The sequence below is a fragment of the Chlorocebus sabaeus genome, chromosome 1 (assembly GCF_047675955.1).
Source record: "Chlorocebus sabaeus isolate Y175 chromosome 1, mChlSab1.0.hap1, whole genome shotgun sequence".
Taxonomy (NCBI): domain Eukaryota; kingdom Metazoa; phylum Chordata; class Mammalia; order Primates; family Cercopithecidae; genus Chlorocebus; species Chlorocebus sabaeus.
The window spans coordinates 73,210,344-73,234,415 of record NC_132904.1 but is presented as its reverse complement, the minus strand read 5'-3'; the positions used below and the strand labels follow the sequence as shown (position 1 = coordinate 73,234,415).

The window sequence follows — 24,072 nt, the reverse complement described above, 5'->3', positions numbered from 1 at the left end:
CACTTGGGTTTGCTGAGCCCACCCCTCTATCTCTGACGAATTAGCACAAATAGATGTTGGGTATGTCTTAACTTCTTGTTTGTTTGTCGTTTTTGTTTGAGACGGAGTCTCACTCTGTCGCCCAGGCTGGAGTGCAGTGGTATGATCTTGGCTTACTGCAATCTCCACCTCCCGGGTTCAAGTGATCCTTCTGCCTCAGCCTCCCGAGTAGCTGGGATTACAGGCGCCTGTCACCATGCCTGACTCATTTTTGTATTTTCAGCAGAGACAGGGTTTCACCATGTCAGCCAGGCTGGTCTCAAATCCCAACCTCAAGTGATCCACCTGCCTCAGCCTCCCACAGTGCTAGGATTATAGGTGTGAGCCACTGAGTCCGGCTCAGATAAGCCTTAATTTCTGTGTTGTCTCACTCTACCTCTCAGGTTGGGGACTGTGAAAATGTCTGCAAACAGGTAGGGCCGAGGCAATTCTCCAGGGTAGGTGGACTCGGAGAAAGGTTTTGCTGAGACAGCTGGAGGAGGCCAAGCCCAAGAGAACATTAGTGTATCAGGTGTGGTATCGGATCAGGGTCTGAGCCGGAATGCAGCTCTGTGTCACCTGCATAGTTCAGGTAGGGTCGGGGGAGAACAAGGCCAGAGGCAGGGGATGGAGGCTGAAGTATACCGTATTTGTATGACTTAGCATCAGAAGTCACATAGCATCACTTTGACCATACCCTACTGCTCAGGGCCATCACAAGCACCCGTCCAGGTTCAAGGGGAGAGGACATAAACTCTACCTCTTGTTGGGGAGTGGCAGGGTTCTAAAAGCGCATGTGAGATGGGAGCTCTTGTTGCAGTCATCTCTGGAAAAGGCAATTTGTGACACCCACTTTGTGGCTTGTATTTTCACTTTCTTTATGATATATTTTGATGAACAGAAGTTCTAAACTCTACAGTAGTCAAATTTATTGCACTTCTTCCTTTATGTTTGCATTTTCTTATGTCTTGTTTAAGAAGTTCTTCCATGGCTTAAATTCATAAAGGAATGTTCCTATATTTTCTCTTAATATTAACAAAAAAAGTTGGTTCTCACATGTTAAGCCCTTAATCCACCTGGAATTGATTTTTGTGTGTGGTGTAAGGTGCAGATCACATTTCATTTTTTCCAGAAGTGTCAGCACCATTCAGTGACTCGTTCTTTCTTCATCTGCAATGCAGCTGTCATTTATCAAGTTTCCATATGTGCAGGGGTCTATTTCTGGGGTCTCCATTCTGTTCCATAAATCTGTTTATTTGCCACCTCTGCCGGCGGCCACACTTTCTTAATTTCCATGGTTTTATGATAAATCTCCATAGCTGGCAGGGCAGGACTTCTCACCTTATTTTTCTTTTTTGGGAGTATCTTGCCCTTTGCTCATCTATTAAAAAAAAAAAAAAAAAGTTAGAATCAACTTGCAAAATTCTCCAAGAGAGCTCCTGGAATTTTGATTGAAATAATATGGAATCTATAAATCAATTATTCGACATTGATCATTTTAATCTACAAATCTAAAATATCTACCCACTTTAAAATGTCTTCTTTAATTTTTTTTCAGTAAAGCTTACAATCGCCGGGCGCGGTGGCTCACGCCTGTAATCCCAGCACTTTGGGAGGCCAAGGCAGGCGGATCACGAGGTCAGGAGATCGAGACCATCCTGGCTAACACAGTGAAACCCTGTCTCTACTAAAATACAAAAAAAATTTAGCCGGACGTGGTGGTGGGCGCCTGTAGTCCCAGCTACTTGGGAGGCTGAGGCAGGAGAATGGCGTGAACCCGGGAGGTGGAGCTTGCAGTGAGCCGAGATCGTGCCACCGCACTCCAGCCTGGGCGGCAGAGCGAGACTCCGCTTCAAAAAAGAAAAAAAAAAGCTTACAATCTTCCTTCATAAAAGGGTTTGCATGTCTTTTGTTAAATTTGTCTCAAGGGATATTTTAATTTTTGTTATTACTATAAATGCATCTCTTTTAAAAATACATTTTTGAACTTTTTTTTTTTATATTAGAGACAGGGTCTTACTCTGTCACCCAGGCTGGAGTGCAGTGACATGATCATGGCTCACTTCAGGCTCACCCTCCTGGGCTCAAGCGGTCCTGCTGCCTCAGCCTTCTGAGTAGCTGGGACTACAGGTGTACACCAACACATCCAGCTAATTTTTGTGTGTGTGGAGATGGGGTCTCACTATGTTGCCCAGGATAGTCTTGAGCTCCTGGGCTCAAGTGGTCCTCCTGCCTTGGCCTCCCAAAGTGCTGGGATTACAGGCATGAGCCGCTGCACCCGGCCCCAGTTTTGAACTTCATGTTGCCAGTATATAAAAATGCAACTACTTTTACGTAGATATCTCATGTTCACATGTTTTGCTAAACCCTATTATTTTAATTATTTACAGATTATTTGTAGATTCCATGTGGTTAATAATATTACATACAAACAGAGTTTTGTTTTTTCCTTTCATATTTCTATTCTTTCATTTCTTCTTATTCTATTGTGCTGGCTAGGGGTTTCAGAAGAGAATTCAATAGCAGTTTTTGACAGAAGGAATCCTTGTTTAATAAAAAACAACTCACTGTTGAATATGATGTTTGCTTTCGGGGTTTTGCAGGTATTCTTTATGAAGTTAAGGAAGTTTTTATTCTTGCAAGTTTGCTAAGAGGTTTTTTGTTTTCTTTTTCGATTGTGAATTAACATTGAGCTTTATTAAGTACCCTTTTTCATCTATGATATGAAAATATGGCTTTTCTCCTTTAATATGTTATTGTCCAATATTAAGATTAGGGTTGGCTGTAAAAGACAGAAAACCCAACATACTAATATCTTAAACATAGGAAGAGTTTATGTCTTTCTCAGAAACAGGTCTGGAGGAGCGAATTCAGGGGTATTTTGGCAACTCTGCTCCACGAAGTGTCCCAGGCCCCGGGCCCCTCCTGTTTTGTGTTCTGCCACCTCTCCAGGGGCCTCACCCCATTGATCCAAGACGGCACTGCTGCCAGCACAGCCTCATGCCACAGGGCACGCAGAGAGGGCCAGGCAGGGGCGCAGGGCTGGCCAGGTGGCACTCAAGAAAGGCTCACAGAGCCTCGTGCCCTAGACTTTGCTTATATTTCATTTGAGATATTTACACACATGTTCGTAGGTTCTATAAACTTGCAATTTTCCTTTACTACATCGACTTTGATTTTGGTATGGAGGAACTGTATGAGTTGGGGGTTATTCATTCCTTGAAGGCTTAGCATTGCTTATTTGAAAAAGTTTTTATCTTCGGAGTTTTACTGTGGGCAGATTAAAGACAAACTTTCTAAAAACAATTTTAAATTTACAGACACTTGCAAGTAGAATACACATACTCTACTTTTTCCTGAGTGAATATTTTAGTGTTTCCTATAAACAAGGACATTCCCTTACATAACCACAACACAACCAACAAAATCATGAAATGAACATGGATACATGACTCTAATCTCCTCTAAAGTCTTGCATTGTCATGTCTTTTCATCTCTTTCAGGCTAAACAGTTCCTCAGTCCTTTCACTTTCATGAACTTGATACCTTTGAAGATTACAGGCCAGTTATTCTGTGGAATGCCCTTCACTTTTGATCTGTCTGATGTTTCCTTATGATTAGATTCAGGATTGAAATCTTTAGCATACTACCGGGGTGACACTGTGTTTTTCTCATTGCATCCTGTCAGGTGGCATGTGACTTCAGTTTGTCCCATTACTGGTGATCTTTGCTTTGATCACTTTGATGGCGCTTGCCAGGCTTCCCCATAGGAAAATTACCGCAGAAAATGATTCCTTGTCCATGTGTAATGAACATGTATTTTGTAGGGAGGTATTTTGAGACTATATAACTATACTATTCCTCATCAAATTCTCCCTCCCTTGCTCGTTCCCTCCCTAACAGTTCGGACTCATGGTTTCTTATTTTATTCAGTGAGTTATAATCTGTCATTACTGTTATTTACTTTGATGCACAGAGTCATCCAGATGTGACCCATGGCCCCTATGGGGTAACTTCTATGTCTTTTTGACATGTCCGCATAACTCTTTGAGCACTGATTTACTTTCTGGCATAACAAGCTGTTCCAGGCTCATCTTGTACGTTCCTTGTCCCAGGCCTGGAAGCGGCTATTGCTGCAAGGGGCTCTGGCTTGAAGAAGCCAAGACTGGAGTGTTCACTGCTATTGGGATGTGGCTTCCAGGCTCTCTCAATGGAGAGAACTAGAAAGCATATCTATCTGGAAAACCATGACTTCACACTGATACCTCCAAATCCAATCCAACACCATTGGGTTAATTTTATTTTTCTCTCTTTCCATACCTGTAACTCCCTTCTCTAGCAGGGAGAAACCTGGCTCTGATTACCCAAAATACATTTGCTTTTTGAATCATATAGAACCAGTCTCCCATCACTACCCCTCCCTGCTCTGAGTGGATATCCTTCTCACCCTGCCTGTGCTCTGACACCCATGCCAGACAACCACCCCCATGTGGTCCCAGGACCTGGCCAGGGGAGTAAAGGCTGACAGTTGAACTGACCCGCCTGATGCTCAGTCTTGCACAACCCTAACTTCAGAAATTCAACTTTTATTCTAGGAAAATGCCTTTTAATTCTGAATGGTCACGGAAAAGGAAACCATTTGCCTTCAAAGTTGGGAAGAGCTCTTAGAAAATAATGCCAACTCAAAGAAAACACTCAATTTAGAAGCCTCATTGAAATCTTGGAACCCCAAGAACACATCATTAGATTCCTGATTGGAGACCTTTTCCTAAAATGAATGTTATATGTTCATACCTGTGTGAGCAGAGTCGCCTCAGCGTGCTTGAGCGTTCTTTTATTTACTTATTTATTTTTGAGACAGGGTCTTCCTCTGTCACCTAGGCTGGAGTGCAGTGGCACGATCGTGGCTCACTGCAACCCCAAACTCCTGGGCTCAAGTGATCCTCTCACCTCAGCTTCCCAAGTAGCTGGAACTACAGGTGTGTGCACTATGCCGGGCTAATTTTTGTATTTTTTGTAGAGATGGGGTTTTGTCGTGTTGCCCAGACTGGTCTCAAACTCCTCGATTCAAGCCATGTGCCTGCCTCGGCCTCCCAAAGTGCTGGGGTTACAGGCGTGCGCCACCGCACCCGGCCGCTTGAGCATTCTTGATGTCTGTGAATCGTTATTAAGCCCACTCACAGACCCAGTGCTCACGCTCTGCACTGCCCGGTCCAATCGGAGAACCATGGTAACTCCTGGTATCTGTGGCTCGCGGTTGTAGATTTCCACGGCTGACACATCTTAGGCCTGCCAGTATGCTCCCCTCCAGGGCGCTTCTTTCTGACTTACGGTTTCTAGTCTGAAGAGGTCTGAGGAACAAATCACTGACCCTGATAGGAATGTGGGGATTTAAACGGAAATCCCATGGCAGTGTTTGTTCAGCCTTGCCCCACAACCTAGCCAAGTGCTCTGTTCTTCTTTCCCACCTTCTCTTTCCCTGCCTGCAACTGGGACCTGGGCCAAGCCAGAGGCTCTGGAATCTGTTGGCCACTGCCATTCCACGGTTTAGGGAGAGACCTACCCCTACCATAGCCCGCTGTGCCCTTTCCGCTCCCATCCGTCTCTCCTGCTTCTCTCCCCTTGGAACTCTCTGTCCAGCTCTCATCTTTCCTCCAGGGTCCTTTCTTCCTTTGCTCTCTTTGTCACCTGTATTCTGAGCCTGATCCTGCCATGATTTGCTGGGCTTCAGTTTTCTCACCTGCAAAATGGGGAGAGGGTTGAACGTGGTGGATTCTGAGGCCCCTCCTGGCTCTGCCCTCTCCTACTTACCATGCCTGACACACATCCTCGTATTTGCCCCTCTCTTTCTGCTTCTTGTTTGTGGATCATGTATTATTTCCTCTCTGCCTCTGATTCTTTTGGCGTCTCTCTCCCTCTCCTTCCTCTGTAACTTTGTTTCTCTCTCTCCACATCCGCTTCTGTCATAGTTTTTCTTCTTGGAGTCTCTCTGTCTTTCTCCCTCTCTCCCTTTCTGTGTCTCCATTGCCTCTGACTCTATAGTTCCTGTCTCTCTCTACCCCTCTTTCTGGCTTTCTACTTCCTTCCCATCTGTGATAACTTTGTTGTGATTCTGTTTCTCCTTCTCATCCCATTGCTACTTGGTCACTGCCTGCCAAGTCTCTCCCTGACACTGCTCTTTCAGTCTGTTCCTGATACCAGTGTTTCCGGGTCCCCACCCACTTCTCTATCCCTGTTCAGTGTCCCCCCTTCCCATTCCTGCCCTGACCTAGTACTGGGAGCAGGGAGCGGGTGCCATGCTGCCCCTGCCAGAGCCAGGCTCCTCCCTGGAGTGGGGAGAGCAGCTGTGAGGCTGGCTCCAGGAAGCACACTGGGCTCAGCTGGCCGCCTCTGTCTAAAGGAAGGCTCAGAAAGTTAGACGTACCACTCAGAGGGTGGAAGTCCTGCCACAGCCCAAACCCAGAGAGTGGCCATCAGCTCCACAAGCACCCTTCACCCCACATGTGGGGTGTACACGCACATGTAATGTGCACCCCTGCATCCACGTGCATGCAGCTGGGACACGAGCGCTGGCACTCAGCTCTCATCGGGAGTTTCTGCCGGTCCTCAGGGCCACCTAAAGGTTGCTTCCTCTCTTTGGAGTCTACTCCAGCCTTAGTTGCAAACTTGTGGCCCCAGTCTGGTCCTTGTAACGTTCTCTATGTAGATATGTATCAAGACCCAGTAGGAGGCTGGATGGGTGGCTCACACCTGTAATCCTAACACTTTGATAGGCTGAGATGGGAAAACTGCTTGAGCCCAAGAGTTGTAGTCCTAGCTACTCAAGAGGCTGAGGTGGGAGGATTGCCTGAGCCCAGGAAGTCAAGGTTGCAGTGAGCCACCATGGTGCCACTGCACTTCAGCCTGAGCAGAGAGTGAGAATCTGTCTCAAAACAAAACAAAACAAAACAAAACAAAACACAAAGACCCAGTAGGGAGAAAGAATTCTGACCCAGCCCCAAGTTAGGAGCTGGTGTAATTCCCATCAAGCCCGCAGATTGCTATCCGGCCTCTATGCCTCCCAGAATCTGGATCTGATAGACATTTACTGGGCATCCACCAGTGCTTGGCACACCTGTCACCCCAAGCAAACCTCACAGCTGCCCTAGGTGGCAGGTGCAATTGTCCTCCATTCACAAGTGAGGAGACCACAGGTCAGTCAGAGGCAGAATTTCCAGCCCAGCACAAGTCTGGCCTGTCCATATGTCCTCTGCCCACTGTGACAACCCATTGTTGAAGATTTGCCAGTGGGAGGAGGAGCTGAAGGAGCCTGCAGAAGCCGACCTTTGACAGCGGGTCCTAGTCCTGGAAAAGACACAACGGAAATAAAGTAAGTGAGATCTGCTGTCCCACTAGGGGCCATGTCAGAGTCGGATTCTGACTCTGGGCCTGGCATTTTCAGGGTGGGAGGTGTGGCAGTGCTGAGCCTTTAGAGCCAGCTCTAGGGGGCAGGCACATCACAGATGGCACAGTCATAAAGGAAGCACGAAGCCCCCAGAGGGTAGCCCCAGATGTCAGAGTGAGGTGTGACAGGCCTGCCTGTGGGGTGCCCCACTGGTGGTTTATCAGCACAGAGGAGGAGCTGCCTCCTTCCCCACCCCATTGCCCTGGAACTCTGCACAGGGGAGTCCTCAGGGCCCTCAGGTCTCCACAGCCTAGCGTGGCTCTGTGCATTTGGCCCCGCCTCCAGCCTGTGGTGAAGGCTGCAAACATTGTGCCAGGTCTGCCTTGTTTGGCCTTTTGTTGGGGGCTAAAGCTGCTCCATTTTAGATGTTAATTTGACGTGATGACTTCTGATTAACCCCAGTCAAGGAAGGCCTCTAAGTTTTCTACTTTATTTACTATTCCTTGTGTAAGAGCACTACTTACCGTAAATCCTGCCTTTAGGCCAAAACAAACTTGACCCTAAATCCTGTCCTTAGGCAGATTCACAGAGCATTCTTGCCTTTCCCTATAACTGTCATACACATTCCTTCCCTATGGTAGATAAGCCCTGGGTCTGGGAGGGAATGGTTCGGGAATCCACCAGCTTGTTTCTCGGACATGGCTTCTCTTTGAGTCCCTCTGAAATGTTTCTTCTGAGAAAGGGGATATATCAGCCTCTTTCTTTGGCCTCTCAGCTTCCTGAGCCTTTGGAAATAGGCTTGCACATGCCTGTCCACTGTGGAATAGCACTGGGGCCATGAGGAATAATTTGACAGTGCACTAGACTGCAAACCAAACTCTCAGCCGCTGCCCTCCAGGATGCTGGCAGGAGCCCCGCCGACAAATGCAGCTCCCTTTCTCATTGCATTGCTGCTCACAGGTCTCTGGGTTCTTCCACCTGCTCCTTGCTCTTTGCTGCTGGCTCTCTGTCAGTTGCAGGTCCTCTCCAGCCTGCCCTCTGTTGCTTTTGTCTCACTCCACCACTTAGCTGGAGATTGGGATAAGGTCACAGAGGGCAAGCTCATCAACCTGCACCATGTATGAGGAGAGTGGGGATAGGATTCGCCAGACCACAGGATCCCCTTCCAAAGCCGGTTGTTCGCACCTCCTGTTGTGCCTCGTACCCTCCACCAGGTTGCAAACCTCTGCCTTTCCCTTCAGGTTATAGCAGTCTCTTTTGTCTCACCAGTATCAAAAACAGAGCTGGCGCAGAGCAGGAGATCAGAAAACGTTGAGCCCACAGATGCGTGAAGGCATGAGACTCAACAAGTCGGACTAATGAGCAGAATGCTCCCAGGGGAGCTTTATCAGGGATGAATGCAAAGACCATGTTTGAGCCCAGGACAGGGAGCTGGGGCCAAGTGTTTCAGGTGGAGGAGGCAAACCCTCCAGGTGGCAGAGGGTGTTAGCTCACTCTGGGTGAACCACCTTGGGGGCGGCTGAAACACAAAGGTGGTCTCAGGCGGCAGCCCCACCAGGAGTGGGTTTAGACCACAGTGGGTCTGTCCTGCTCAAGGCTATACTGGCCTGCAGCTCCTCAGCAGGTTCTGAACGCTGCCTTAGGAGAAGAAAAAGGGCAAACTGAAAGCACTGTCTGCCTCCGAAATTTGGGTCCCTCTCCCAGTCTCCAGGCTGGCACTCACCAAGCCAGGGGACCAGCTATCCATCCAACACCAGTTTGCTGTTTTGTGCTCTGGGCTGGACCCTCCCTCCACTCAGCATAGCCACTTGCTTCCGGGAAACCTGAGATTGGCTTTCTCTGCTTACTGTTTGAAGATGTCTGGAACTGGGCCTGGCTTCTTTTACAGGATGCTGCCTGCCGACAAGCTCATTCTGAAGTAATTCAAACCAGGCTTGGTCCCTGCGATAAATCCCTGGCAGGGACCAGGAGTGACAGCAACACATAGAATAAACGCCAAAGGAAAAACTCAGCCTCCTGAAACACTGTGTTAAGATGGCAAATTCACATCCAGTCACTGTGGGAGGTGCAAGTCAAGTTCACATTAAAATGATAATTTCCAACATTATCGGCTTGCACCTGGGGCTCCTGGTCGGGTGCTAAGTGCGTATTTGGTATCCGCCCCAGGCGGCAGGATGGGCTCAGGATGTAACTCAGCCTCCCAGGGTTTCCAACAATCGTCTCTAGCCTCAGAGCTGCAACCCCGACCCCACAAATTGTCTTGATTCCCCAGGAACCACTTTTACTCTAATAGAATTTTCTCTATTTTTATAGAAATCTCATTTGGATCTTCAGAGACTGTCTTTACTTCTCATCTCACACTTTCTGGGCGGCCTAGAATAAGTCATGCAAGTCCCTCAGACTCAGATACCTCACCTATGTCAGGGGCCCCCAGCATACCAACCTTTCCCTCTCGTGCATCTCATTTCATCCTCACCACAAGCCCAGAAGGCGCACTTATTTCCCCTAAAGGGATCTGGACTCTAGGTTGTGAAGTACTCTCCCTGAGGCCCCACTCCAGGAGGGAGATGCCAGGGTCTGTCCCTAAGCCTGTGCTTTTTTTTTTTTTTTTTAAATGGATTCTCACTCTGTTGCCCAGGCTGGAGTGTAGTGTTGCATTCTCCACTCACTGCAAACTCCGCCTCCTGGGTTCAAGTGATTCTCCTGCCTCAGCCTCCTGAGTAGCTGGGATTGCAGGCACACGCCACCACACCTGGCTAATTTTTGTATTTTTAGTAAAGATGAGGTTTTGTCATGTTGGCCAGGCTGGTCTTGAATTCCTGGACTCAAGTGTCTGCCTGCCTCGGCCTCTCAAAGTGCTGGGATTACAGGCGTGAGTCACCGCGCCCTAAACCTGTGTTATTTATGCCCCTGCACCCCAGGACTCTAACTTGGTCCTTTGTGTCCTAAACCTATCACCTGCCTGAGCTGCCCACAAGCTACAGGCCGGGCCGGCTTCTGATTTCAGGTGTGCTCTCCTGCAGGTGGCTTTCTACTGCAGAGAAACTCCAGCGTAGGCCAATTATTGGAGCCTTGGTGCCCTCTGCTGGATAAAGACTAAAATACCAGCCTGAGACCACACTGTACAGTAATGTCTGTTTCACATCCATCCATCATCATCCTTGCATTCGCTTATCCACCAACCGATCCATCTCCCTTCCATCCACCCATCTAGTTTTCCATCTACTATGGTTCGAATGTGTCCCCCAAAGTCTGTATGTTGGAAATTTGTTCCTCAATGTGGAGGTATTGGGAGGTGAGGCCTTAACAAGATGAAGCCTTAGGTCATGGGGGCTCTGCCCCCATTAATGAATTAATGCCATTATCGTGGGAATGGGTTGTTATTGTGAGTTCCTGACCTGCTTGCTCTCTCTTGCTGTGAGCTGCCTTCCACCATGTTGTGATGCAGCAAGAAGTCCCTCACCAGATGCCAGCCCCTCCAGAACCATGAACCAAATAAATTTCTGTTCATTCTAAATTACCCAGTCTGTGATATTCTGTTACAGCAGCACAAAATGAACTAAGACCCTATCTGTCCATGTATCCATCTATCCATCCATCCATCCATCTACCCATCTGTCCATTCATCTGTCCACCCACCTGCCCATCCAACCATCTGCTATCCCTACATCCACTCATCCATCCATCTGTCCATCCATCCATCTCAATTTTACTCCTGTCCTGTAGGCATCATTTCTCTCTCACTGCAGCATCCCTAGCTCCTCCCCCGCACTAGGCCCTGCAGAGGCCTCAGTGAAGGAAACAAGAAAGACCCCCCCAACCCATGTGTCCCCTTCCTCTTCGCAAAGCACCTTCACTTCCATTACATCCTTTGTCACGACAAACACTCTAAGGAGCCTTGGGATTCCTATTGAACTGGTGAGGAAACTGAAACCCAGAAAGGCCAAGCAGCATGATGCAGTAGAAATAGTCTTTAGGGACAGAGTGACCAGTTTCAAATCAGGGCTCTGTCATTTACTGATTCTGTCAACAATCAGCTCTCTGAATCCCAGTTCCACATCTGTAAATGTAACTCATCCAACATATATTAATTGTGTATATATTATGCACTAGGCTTGGCTTTGAGGGTACACAATGAACAGGGCAGGAAAGACCACTGTTTCTCTGAGCCTTATGCTGTAGAGGTTCTGATGAGGCTTCAGTGAGATGAGACTATATTCCAGGGCCATATACAAGTGCCACTTATGTCGTGTAATTCTTATTACCTATGTAAGAAAAAAGTTTGGAAATGCTTTCCTGGAAAAAGAAAAGTTGAGGAAATGGTTGACATTATTTTTATTTTTATTTATTTACTTATTTGTTTATTTATTTATTTTTGAGAAGGAGTCTTGCTCTGTCACCCAGGTTGGAGTGCAGTGGCACGATCTTGGCTCACCACAAGCTCTGCCTCCTGGGTTCATGTCATTCTCCTGCCTCAGCCTCCTGAGTAGCTGGGACTACAGGCACACACTACTACACCTGGCTAATTTTTTTGTATTTTTAGTAAAGACAGGGTTTCACCGTGTTAGCCAGGATGATCTCGATCTCCTGACCTCGTGATCCACCCACTTCAGCCTCCCAAAGTGCTGGGATTACAGGCATGAGCCACCGCACCCGGCTTTTAATTTTAATTTTTGTTTTTTGAGATGGAGTCTTGCTCTGTCACCCAGGCTGGAATGCAGTGGCGTGATCTTAGCTCACTGCAACCTCTGCCTCCCGGGTTCAAGCCATTCTCCTGCCTCAGCCTCCTGAGTAGCCGGGATTACAGGCACCCACCACCACACCTGGCTAATTTTTGTATTTTTAGTAGAGACGGGGTTTCACCACATTGGCCAGGCTGGTCTCGAACTCCTGACCTCAGGTGATTTGCCTGCCTCGGCCTCCCAAAGTGCTGGGATTACGGGCAGGAGCCACCGTGCCCGGCTGACATTATGTTAATTAAAAAGCAGAACATAGTGGGGTTGAAGGCATGAATTTTGGAGTTAGAGTGCCTGGCTCTAAATCCCAGCTCTGCCACTTCAGAGCTGTCTGATTTTTGGCAAATAATAACCACTCTGCCTTGGTTCTCTCATCCACAAAATAGGGTTAATAATTCAACATATGATTATTGCATATCTAATACATGCCGGGCAGAGTCCTGGGGACCCAGTGATGAGCAAGACAGGGAAGGCCTCTCCTGTTCATAGGAGAGTGGCAACTGAATGACTGCAAAGCACCTGGGACAGTCCTAAATGAGACGTGAATTGGGTTTGCAAAGTCTGTGCGGGTATGATTTACTTGTGTTGTATGTCTGTTGCTGCTGCCTGACTACCTGGGGCTGACAAGGGGAGTGGGGCAGGCTTGTCCTGTGGGCAAAGAGCGCAGAACAGCGACCAGAGTGTGGAGGTTGGAGTGAGGCCGGTTTCCCAACTCCAAAGACAGAAGCCTGCAGGCCGAGTGCTCCACAGCAGGGAGCAGTGAATGACTCAGCAGTGGACCTGTGCAAGCTTGAGTGGAGATACCACAGGAACCTGCTGTCCTGTCTCAGCAGTGGCATAGAGGCCACTTAAAACTCCTTCCTTGGCGAAGGACTTCCATTTTCCTGGGGAACAGATGGAATGGCCTTTAACACCCTTGATGGACCTTTACTACCCCACCAGCCAGGACAATCCTGTCTCCTGGTAACACTCACCAGAGCAATGGCCCTCTGCCTGTGACTCAGTTTCTGCCAGGACCTAGGAGCTGGTGGCCAGCCTTCCCCCAATTCCTGGGATTTGCCTCCTGGTCCTAGCCATGCCCCGCACTCTATAAGTTGCTTTGGGCAAGCGGCCCCAGCTGACGCTGTATGGCATAGAGATGAAGCTTCCTTGTCAATCCCTGCCCAAATTGTTGATTCATGAGCAAAATCAACAATTGTCAATGTGCTAAGCCTTTAAGTTTGAGGTAGTTTCCCATCATTAGATAACTAGAGCATGACACCATACTCTGCTGCTCTCCCCAGGAATTCAAAGAGATAAGATGCTTCTAGGGTGTATGTCACATGACTTGCACAAACGATGTCACCTTGTATAAGTTACTCATCTACCTTGAGTCTCAGTTTTCTCATCTGTGAAGTGAAGACAACAATAGTAACATCTCAAAAATGCAGATGAAGCCATGAACTCTCCAGAGCCTCCTGCTACCTGCTCCTTGTCTTTAGGGTAAAATTTAAACTCCCAAGCCTGGTATTTAAGGCTCTTTTTTATTTGGCCCCTGCCAACCCCTCCAGCCTCATTTCCTGCCATGTCCCAGCCTCAGGAAACCAAGCATTTGCTCTTCCTGGCATTCTCCATGCCCTTGTGCCTCCAGACACTGGCTAATGCTGGTCCTGCTGCCTGATATGCCTTCCTCTCCTATGCGTCTGGCGAGCGGCTATGGACGGATACCAGAAGTGGCCCTAGGAAGCAGACCCTTCAAACAGGATTCTGGAGTTGGGTTGGTTCTGTATTTGTGCAATACAGGGTTTATCTCCTTGCTGGGAGAAATAGCATGCAAGCAAGTTATTATCGGTGAGAGCAAGGGCTGAAGTGCAGGTCAGAAGCCAGACCTCGGGCTATGAGGCAGCTGTGGCACTTAGCCCAGTGGCAATGAGACTGCTTATGAACATGGTGGAAGCTCCTGGCTACTTCTTTTGTTTTATTTTGTTTTGTTTCTTAGAATCAGATAAGATAAGCAACCTGGCTGTTTCTCACAGCCATGTGTATATGAAATGTGAAATTTAAAATTATGATCATACAACTGAGAACATGTGACCATCAGAAGGCTTCCACCACAGCTTGAAGGAGTACCTCATGTCATGTGGGTGCAGGGAAGGAAGCTATAACACGGCACCAAGTCCAGGATCCAGCTAAAGGATGCAGTGTTGTAACAGCTCCCTCCTCACAGTCTCTTACACTAAAGTAGGGGCACATATATGTGCTTGATACACATGGAAAGAAAATTTCAAAGTGTGCTAGATGGAAACCCACCTTCAGTCATTATAGGAGAAGGTATTGCCTCTTACCAGGTTCCCAGACTGAGCCGTCCACAGACTCAGAGTCCTTGACTGAGGGGAATCTGGGTCCCTTTGAGGAAATTATAGATCACGACTCTTCCTCCAAGGGGGACCTGTGGTATGAACCAAGGTGACTGTTCTCTGAGGAGGGATTCAGGCCATCCAGAAGGTTACTAGAGACTAGGCCAGTGGGCCACTCTTTCCTTAAGAACCAAAATGCCCTGAGGGCCACTGGTAAAGAGCAGCAAGGTCAGGGAACACATGCGATCTTGGCCTGAGACCTTTTAATGGAGGGTCCGGTGGGATCATGCCTGCATTCTGTGGTTGTCTCCCCAGTTTCAGAATGAATGATGGGAGTAGACATATATAACCACTAACAGAATCCCTCGATTTGTTCCCTGGCCTGGGGATTTGGGGTTCCATGGGGGAAAGTGTTGAGCTCCCTACCCAGCTTCCCCTCGCCCAGTGAATACAGCAAAAGCAATCCCCCTCGGGGAATTGCAGAAATTAGTGTCTGCATCACAGACTTGAGAGAAGCAGGGGTGGTCATTCCTATCACACTCCCATTTCAGTTGCACTCTGACTGGTGCAAAGACCAGCTGGGTCCTAGAGAATAATAGTATATTATCACAAACTTATCAATAATTAGTAAGTGATGTCAAGCGAAGCTGCTATTCCAGCTATCTTTTGGATCAAGTCAGTACAGCCCTTGACACCTCGTATGCAGCCATTAGCCTGGCAAATATTTTCTTTTCCATTCCTATCAATAAGGAAAAAGAGGTTTGCAGGACAACAGGATGCCTTTATTTATTGTTTTGTTCCCAGAGCTATGTTACGTCTCTAGTTTGCTATCATAATAGAGCTCAAAGGGACCTTGGATCAGCTCAGTATTCCACAGAACATCATGCTGGTTCATTATATTGATGTCATTTTGCTAATTGGATCTGGTGTTTAGGAGGTAGCCAGTATTTTAAATATCCTAGTGATACATGCCAGAGAGAAGGAGGTACACCTTGCAAAAATTCAGGGGGCTGTCATGTTGGTGAAGTTCCTAGGGACCCAGTGGAATACCTTTTCTAACGCGAGAAGCAAGTTGTGGCATGTTGTACCAAACACCACAGGGAAGGGGACATAGTGCTTGGTAAGCCCGTTTGGATTCTAGAAGCAATGTATTCAGTTGGTGCAAAAGCAATTGTGGGTTTTGCGATACTTTTATGCCACATTTGGGAGTGTTGTCTTGATCTATTTAACAGGTAGCCCAGAAAGCTGCCAGTTTTCAGTAGATCCCAGGGCTGAACAGCAGATTTGTGCAAGTTGCCCTGCCACCGAACCTTATGCCCCAGCAGACCATGGTATCTGTGGCAGACAGAGATGCAACATGGAGCCTCTTCAACTTCCAACAGGAGAATCACAGCATAGACTGCTAGGCTTTGGGCATAAAGCCATATATATTATTTTTTTGTGGACAACTTTCATCCACTTGAAAAGCAGTTCTGACTTGCTCCTACTCCTAGTGGAGACCAACTACGACGATGAATACTGAATGACTGTTCTACCAGAATTGACCACTGAATCAAGGGCTATCTGATTCACTGGATCAGAAGACTGGCCATGCATAGAAGCCTTCTATGTTGCCAAGCAGATGGCCCAGACTGCCATTGTACCATCTCTTATTTTTTGCTACTTCTCCCTCAACTGATACCTGATACCAAAACCATACATGGCAAGTTTCTCATCAGCAGTTGGTAGAGGAGGAAGAAGTGTGGGTCTGGTTCACAGGTGGATATCACGGTATGCTGGTACCAGCCAGAAATGGATGGCAGCTGCATTACCTCTCCAATCAAGGCTGGTCCTGACATACAAGTGGCAGAAGGAAAGCCTCTTGGGCAGGATTTCAGGGGGGCACAGCTAGTTGTCCATTTTGTGCTGAAGGAGAGAGGGCCAGTGGTACTTATTTACTTTGATTCATGGGCAGTTGACAATGGGCTGTCTGGATGGCCACAGTCTTGCTATAAACAAAATTAGAAATTGGTGTCAATGAGGTATGTAGACAGGCCTCTCAGAGCAGTCACAGGTGTGAAGATACACATGCTTCACATGAATGCCCCACCAGTGGGCATCTATGACAGAAATCCTCAAGATTAGGTGGACAAGATGACTTGTGGCTATCAGTCAGCTTCTTTCCATAGCTCCTCCAGTGCTTACTCAATGGCCATGTGGCCGTGGCAGTCAGAATGGAGACTTGCATTGGTTCAACAACATGGGCTTGTACTCACCAAGGCCCATCTAGTTACTTCCACAGCTGAGTGCCCAACCTGCAGATAGCAGAGGCCACTGCTAAGCCCAAAAACTGGCACCACTTCCCTGGGGGGTCAGCCAGTTACTTGGTGACAGTTTGATTATATGAGAGCTCTGCCTTCATAGAAGCAGCAATGCCTTTCTTTCTACTTGTAGAGATAGAAATATAACTGTGTATAGAGTTGCTTTTCTTGCCTACAATGCTTTTGCCAGTACCATCATTCGTAGTCTTATAAGAGTGCCCTATGTGTTACTATGTTGTCCTACACAACATTGTCTCTGACCAGGGGAAGCATTTTACTGCAAAGGAACTGAAGCAGTGAGCTCATCTCCTATCACCCAGAAGCATCTGGCTTGACAGAAATGTAGAATGGTCCATCAGGGAATAGCTCAGTTGCCAAATGACCTAGGGGATGGCATCCTGTGCTTCCAAGATGCAGTATATGCCTTATACTAGGGGCTAAGTGGGCCATCTTCCTGCAGTCAGAATGGATGGGCTGGGAACCAAGGAACAAAGATAGGAGTGGCCTCTTTCACCATTACCTACAAACTCACCAGAAGAATGTTTCCTGCCTGTGCCCATGGCCTTGGATTCAGTGGTTTGGAGCACCTAGTTCCCAGGGGAGAAACACTCCCTCCAGAGAATGTAGTAATTTTTCCAATGAAATGAAAACTGAAACTATTGCTTGGCCATTTTGGGCTCCTCAGGACTTTGAATCAACGGACAGAGAAGGGAATTACTGCATCAGCCCAAGTAATCAATTCCAATTATCACAAGGAAATATGGTTGTTGCCTCACAATGGGGACAGGCAGGACCATGACTAGAACCCCATATACTAACTGGGGAGCCATTTAATACTCCCTTGTCCAGTCCTGGTCAATGATAAATGGGGAAACCCAATAAAGACCAGACACAGAGGCTTCAGATCCTTCCATCCATACTAACCAATGGCACATCCATTCAGTGTGTTCTTTGCCCACTGAAATTATAACAATTGTGTAGCAATACGAAAAAACACTTCCACAAAGTTATAACACGGCATTATTACCCTTCTTTTTTAAATAGCACCTATCACTTTCAAACACCAAAAATACTTCTACTTAGTTATTATGTTTATTATTTGTTTACTAACACACCTTTCCCTACCCCTGCTAGAAAAGTAAGCTCTGTGAGGGGGAAAAATCTTTATTTTTTTGTTTTTTTAGATGTGTTTGTTTGTTGATGTAGCTCAAGCGTTTAGAACAGTGCCTGAAACACGGAAGGGAGCAAGAGGGAAACAACAGGAATTAGGGGTGGGAGGTGGGGTGGAGGGAAGGCTGGCCCCTTGGCAGAACCATGATGAGGACGCTCAGTAAACATTTGTTGAACGAATAAAGTGACATGAAGAAAGCGAAACACAGTAATTGCTTCACAAGGCTGCTATAAAGGTTCAATGAGATGGGGTATGCATAGCCCCTAGCACGGAGCAGATGCTGAGTGCACCTAGTAAAAGCTAACTTCACCTAGGTAGGAAAAAGCAAGTGGAAGAGGAGGCCTGGAGCCCATGGACTGAGGTCTCTATCTCCACCTAAGTGTTCACCCCAGAAGGGAGTGGCCTCCCTTCTGGCCACTATTTCATTATGTGAAGTGAAATAAGTCCAGCACAGAAAGACAAATATTGCATGTTCTCACTCATATGTGGGAGCTTAAAAAGTGGATCTCATGGAGGCAGAAGGTAGAATGATGGTTACCAGAGGCTGGAAATGGAAGTGGGGAGAAGGGGAATGAAGAGAAATTGGTTAAAGGGTACACAAATACAGCTACATAGAAGGAATAAGTTCTAGTGTTCGATAGTGCAGTAGAGAAATTATAGTTAACAGTAATTTATTATGTATTTCAAAATAGCTAGAGAGAAGAATTGTAATGTTCCCAACACAAAGAAAAGATAAATGTTTGAGGTGATGGATATTCCAGTTACCCTGACTTGATCATTACACATTGTATCCATGAGCAAACCCCAGACCTACAGTCAGCCCTGCCACTTACCAGCTCTGTGCCCTTGGTCAAATCACCTAACTTCTCTGGGCCACACTTTATAAGATTAGGCTAATAGTAATGCCTGTCTCCATGGGTTGTGTGAATGGTGCCTAGCACAGGGACTGGCACAAGGCAGAGGTTCAAATAAAATAAGGGTTTCTTTAGTGCTTGCCCATCCTTCCTCCTGGGAGCCACCCCCAACCAGGTCTGGAGCTGTCCGGAGTGCTGAAGACCTCCCCTCTCTTTCTCCATCCCCCTCTATGTGTCTCTCTTTATTTCATTCCCTCCTTCCTTCCTGCTTGTGGCTTCCCAGAGCACTAGGGTCTGAACAGATCTAATTTTCCAAGTGGCTTCTTCAGGCTCCTGAGAGGGACAGGTAGGGAATGAGCCATGTAGGAGGCTCTTCCCAGGGAGCAGGGTCAGAAAGGGACAGGCAGAGGAGTGGTGATCGTACAAGCTATTGGGGGAAAGGACCCCCTCAGGCCAGAGTCTACTCTGAGAGCTTGACATCTGGGGACCCTGTTGCAGGAACCTTAGGGCTTACCAAAAGGCAACGAGTCAACTCCAATAACACAGAGTGGCAGGTCGGTCTGTGGGGAGCTTGCTCTGGAAGAAGGTAAGAGGCACCAGGTTGGGGGACAGGAGGATGACCCTTCACTGCAGGGGCTGCAGGACCCCTGACTATGACAGGAATCCCCCATCCCCCTTCCCCAGGTTCCTGTCACCTTCCCTATTTTGGTCATTTATCTGTTAGTGCAGCTAAAGGCATCTTCAACTTTTGGGGATTATGGGGCTGTGGAGTTGACTAACTCCAGGAGCTTGACTCTATGAGCCAACCAGTCTGTGGCTAATCTTTGGGGCCCATCTCCCCGAGTCTAAAAATACAAATGGTCTCTCCCCAGGAGGATGGCACATAAGTCTATTGTGCCCAGAGATGGAGGCTCACACTCTCTTGGGAGAAGGGTTGGGAGAGGAGATGTGGCCAGCTTTAGAGACAAAAACCACCCGTCTCTGGATTTTTGTAAACATGTAGAACATCAGAGCTGAATGATCTTTGCAAATCTCAATGTCTAAGCCAAGTTCTTCCTGTACAGCTGGGAAAACTGAGGCACAGAAAGGGTTGTAGACTCTGTCCCATAAATCAGCGACAGAACTGGGATTAAAAGCCAGCTCCCGCCTTGACCCAGTGCTGGCCTGCTAAGATCTTCAGCCCTCTGTGAGCCCCTGCAGGCCATCCACTGCAGAGTTCTCAGGATACTGAGTGTCACCAGCAAGACCTCAGGCCAGGGGAGCCTGCTGCAGCTTTGTGGGACTGAGGGCTACGCACACTCCTTTCTGTGCCTGTCTCCCTGTCTGTACACAGATGAATTGATTTAGATGTTTATATCTCCAAGGATCCTTCAGCTCTGATGTTCCAGGTGTCAATAAAAAGAGGTGATTTTTGTCTTTGACTAGGAGGCAGGAAGCCAAGCTCTGGTTCAAGTTCAGTCCTAAGTTTTGGTGAGACCTTGGACAAGTCACTGTCCCACCCAGAGCCACAGTTTCCTCCTCTGTAAAAGGGAGTAAAAAGTCCTTCTCAGGGCCTCTGGGCATGGCGGTGTGTGCCTGTAGTCTCAGCTACTCAGGAGGCTGAGGCAGGAGAATTGTTTACCCGGGAGGTGAAGATAGCAGTAAGCTGAGATCGCACCATTGCACTCCAGCCTGGGCAACAAGAGCGAAACTCCATCTCAAGAAGAAAGAAAAGAAAAGAAAGAGAGTGGAATAGAAAAAGAGAAGAATAGAATTGAGCAGAATAAACTAAAATAGATAGGAAGAACAGTAGTAACTATGAGACTGCATTGCAGATAGCAAGGGTAAGTGGTTCTGAGAGATGTCCTTTCAAGGTACTCAAGTTCTATACATTCAGCCTCGTGAGTCTACCAGGGTAAAATGTATTTCTTACTGTGGGGCACAGTCTGCCTGACCCTGGCTGTACTCTGGGAACACGGGGAGGATCAGGCTGGGCTCCAGCCACGAGGAGCCTGAGTGTGGTGGGAGACAGGTGTGTATGTGTATACCGAGCAAAGGGGAGCCCAGAGGCTGGAGCTGCGGATCTGCTTGGAGATGTGGAGGGCTTCACAGAAGAGGTGACATTGGACAGGGCCTGACAATGAGAAATTGATTTTGGAGTGGAGCTGACAGGGAAAGGCATTCCAGGCAGAGCACACTCCAGCTAGTGCAAAGGCGTGGAGGTAGTGTGGAGGAAGACTGGGAGAACATCAACAGTTTGGCTCTGCTGGCCAGAGCCTGGCAGCAGTGGGTGGGGAGACCCTCAGACTCCTTCTCCACCCCTGCTGCAGGGGACTGAGCTCCAGCCACGGTGCTGGCTCTCAGGAGCCAGGAGGCAGAGGGCTGAGGGGCACACTCTCTGGAGTCAGATCGAGAGGAGTCCCACTGCCGCCTCCTCCACCCCATCCGGCACCCATGTGACCTCAGGCAAGTCACCAGACCTCTCTGTCCTATGGTTTCTTCATTAATGGCACGAGGCTGATCTACTGCAGACAGCGGGCTCAGGACCGTGCCTTCACACAGCGGCACAGCTTGCAGCCCGCGCTGGCGTTTCCCGTGAGGTGGCTTATTCCCGAGTTGTGTGGAGCAGCTCTCCCGCGTGGCCAAACACAGAACAGCGCTTCCAATCCTTAAGAGAAAGGGCGTTTTGGGAAGTTGGCCCAGCAGAGCAGATGGGACAAAGACCTGGCTTCTGTTTCCACTCAGTCCTGGTGGGCCTCTCTTTGAGGACCTCCGGCACTATCTAAGACATGGAGGGGTGGGCTTGTGGCCCCCACAGTGTGGGCCCCCAGAGGCTCAGCTGAAGCCAGGACTCCAGGCTCTGAAGTCCATGTGATGAGGGGTCTTCAGGCTCCAGCAAGGAGACCCTCAGCCTTCCTGGGTTTTCTGCAGAAAGGGAGTGTAGTGGGAACCCAGGCCACGTCCCAAACAAGTGGTGGCCCTTTTGTGGCTGTCATTGCCATGCTGGTCAGGACCCAAGCAGGGAAGACAGAAAAGATGCAAAGGAAGTCCATTGTGGACCCCGACCTTGGCAAGGGCTCCCTTCTGTCCTGGTGCCTGGGGGTGAAATTGGCAGCTTTATTATTCGGGGCTGCTTCTCTTACTAAGGTAAAGATGAATGTATCCGTGTCTACTTAGACCTTAAGGATGCCACCCAGGACCAAGGTTAAGATTACAAGCGGATGATGATAAGCAAAATGCGGTCTATCATACAGTGAGTATTACACAGTCACGAAAAGGAATGAAATACTGAGGTATGCTGCAATAAGGACGAACCTGGAAAGCATTACTCTAAGTCAAGGAAGCCAGACACAAGCCAGGCACGGTGGCTCACACCTGTAATGCCAGCACTTTGGGAGCCCCGTGAGGGGGTGTGGATCACGAGATCAGGAGTTCGAGACCAGTCTGACCAACATGGTAAAACTCCGTCTCTACTAAAAATGCAAAAATTAGCTGGAATACAAAAATTAGCCAGGTGTGGTGGCAGGCGCCTGTAATCCCAGCTGCTCAGGAGGCTGAGGCAGGAGAATCTCTTGAACCCAGGAGGCAGAGGTTGCAGTGAGCTGAGATCGTGCCACTGCACTCCAGCCTGGGCGACAGAGTGAGACCCTGTCAAAAAAAGAAGCCATGCACAAAGTACCATGTATTATGTACATTTGTATGACATGTCCAGAATAAGCAAATCCACAGAGACAAAAAGCAGATTCATGGTTGACTGGGGTTGAGGAAGGGAGGAATGGGGAGCAACTGCTAATGGATTTATTTTTGGGGTGATAAAAGTGTTCTATAAGTAAATGGTATTGATGGTTACATAACTTGGTGAATATACTAAAACCACTTAATTGTACATTTTTAAAAGAATGAATTTTATGATATGTGAGTATCTCAATTTAAAATAATTCTTTAAAAAAGAACAAAAAAGGATTATAAGCTGGGAGCCAACTTGCCTGGGTTCAAATTCTAGCTGTACCACTGTGGTGGTTATGAGTCCTGGGCAACTCCCCAACTGCTCCTCTAGAAAAACAGAGATAATGGTCAACATGCTTCTTAGTGCTGTTGTAACACTGAATGACAAAATGTTTGAGAAGGTTCTTTAGGACAACACAGAGAAAGCTGTCAACAGCCAAGTGTGGAGGCTCACACCTGTAATCCCAGCTCTCTTGGAGGCTGAAGTGGAAGGGTTGCTTAAACCCAGAAATGTGAGGCTGCAGTGAGACGTGATTGCACCACTGCACTCCAGCCTGGGCAACAGAGCAAGACCCTGTCTCAGAAAAAGAAGGAAAGAAAAAAACCATCAATACGTACCCTAGCAATTGTCAGGGCCAGTGGGGTTGGGTCGGGCAGGACGCTGGTCAAAATGATTGGGCAGACAGGCCGTGAGGGCCATATTAATACAAATCTATCCTCCATTAAAGGGATATTTTTCATCAGATCAAACTCAGATTTGGTGGCCTTGGCTGTTATTGTTATGGGGCAGATTAAAGGAAAATTCTACCTTTGCTAGACCAGTGGGGGTGGGGGTGGGGTGGCAGCAGAGCGGGTGCCCGAGAGTTCTGAGCAGCTCTCCAGGGCTAGAGAACTGTGGGCTTCAGGGCAGACCACAGTGGAACTGGACCTGCAAAGGTGACTCTGCCATCTCTGTCCCCAGTTGTGGTGCTTGGATGCACTTGGCAGTGCTAGCGGGCTTGGAGATGACCACCCTGCTGAGCCGTGCCTGGGCTGAGGGCCTGATGGATGGGAGATTGGTCTTCCTGCCCTACGACACGCTGCTCTTCTCCCTGCCTTACTGCAACCACTCCTACCTGTCTCTCAGCACTGGTGGGCCCCTGCGAGAGGCCTATGATGCAATGCTCACCCTTCAGCCTAGAGTCTGGCCCCATAGACAAGGCCTTTGCTGCTGCCTGGCCCGATGCAGAGGCAGCTGCCCACCTGGGGCCAGAGCAGGTGGGTATGCTCCAAGTGCAGACCCCCGTATGCCTTGAGTGTGGGCCCAGGAGCAGGGGTGCATGCGCTTAGGCCCATCTCCACCATGGGCACATGGCCTCTTTTGGACAAAGCATCTCTCTGCCTAGTCCCTGGGTGTGGTCAATCTCTTTCTCCTTCTTGTGTACGTATATGTATATGTATATGTATATGTATATGTATATGTATATGGCTTTTACCATGAGGTGGCTTATGTATGTGTATGTGTATGTCTGCAGTAGTCCCCCTTATCCAATGGGGACATGTTCCCAGACCCCCAACGGATGCCTGAT

General features: G+C 48.1%; 1 pseudogene; it reads left to right on the top strand.

Annotated features, from left to right (window-relative positions):
- Positions 1–8,518: 8,518 nt before the first annotated feature.
- Positions 8,519–24,072, top strand: part of LOC103248083 (guanylate cyclase D-like) — a 46,547-nt pseudogene continuing 30,993 nt past the window's right edge.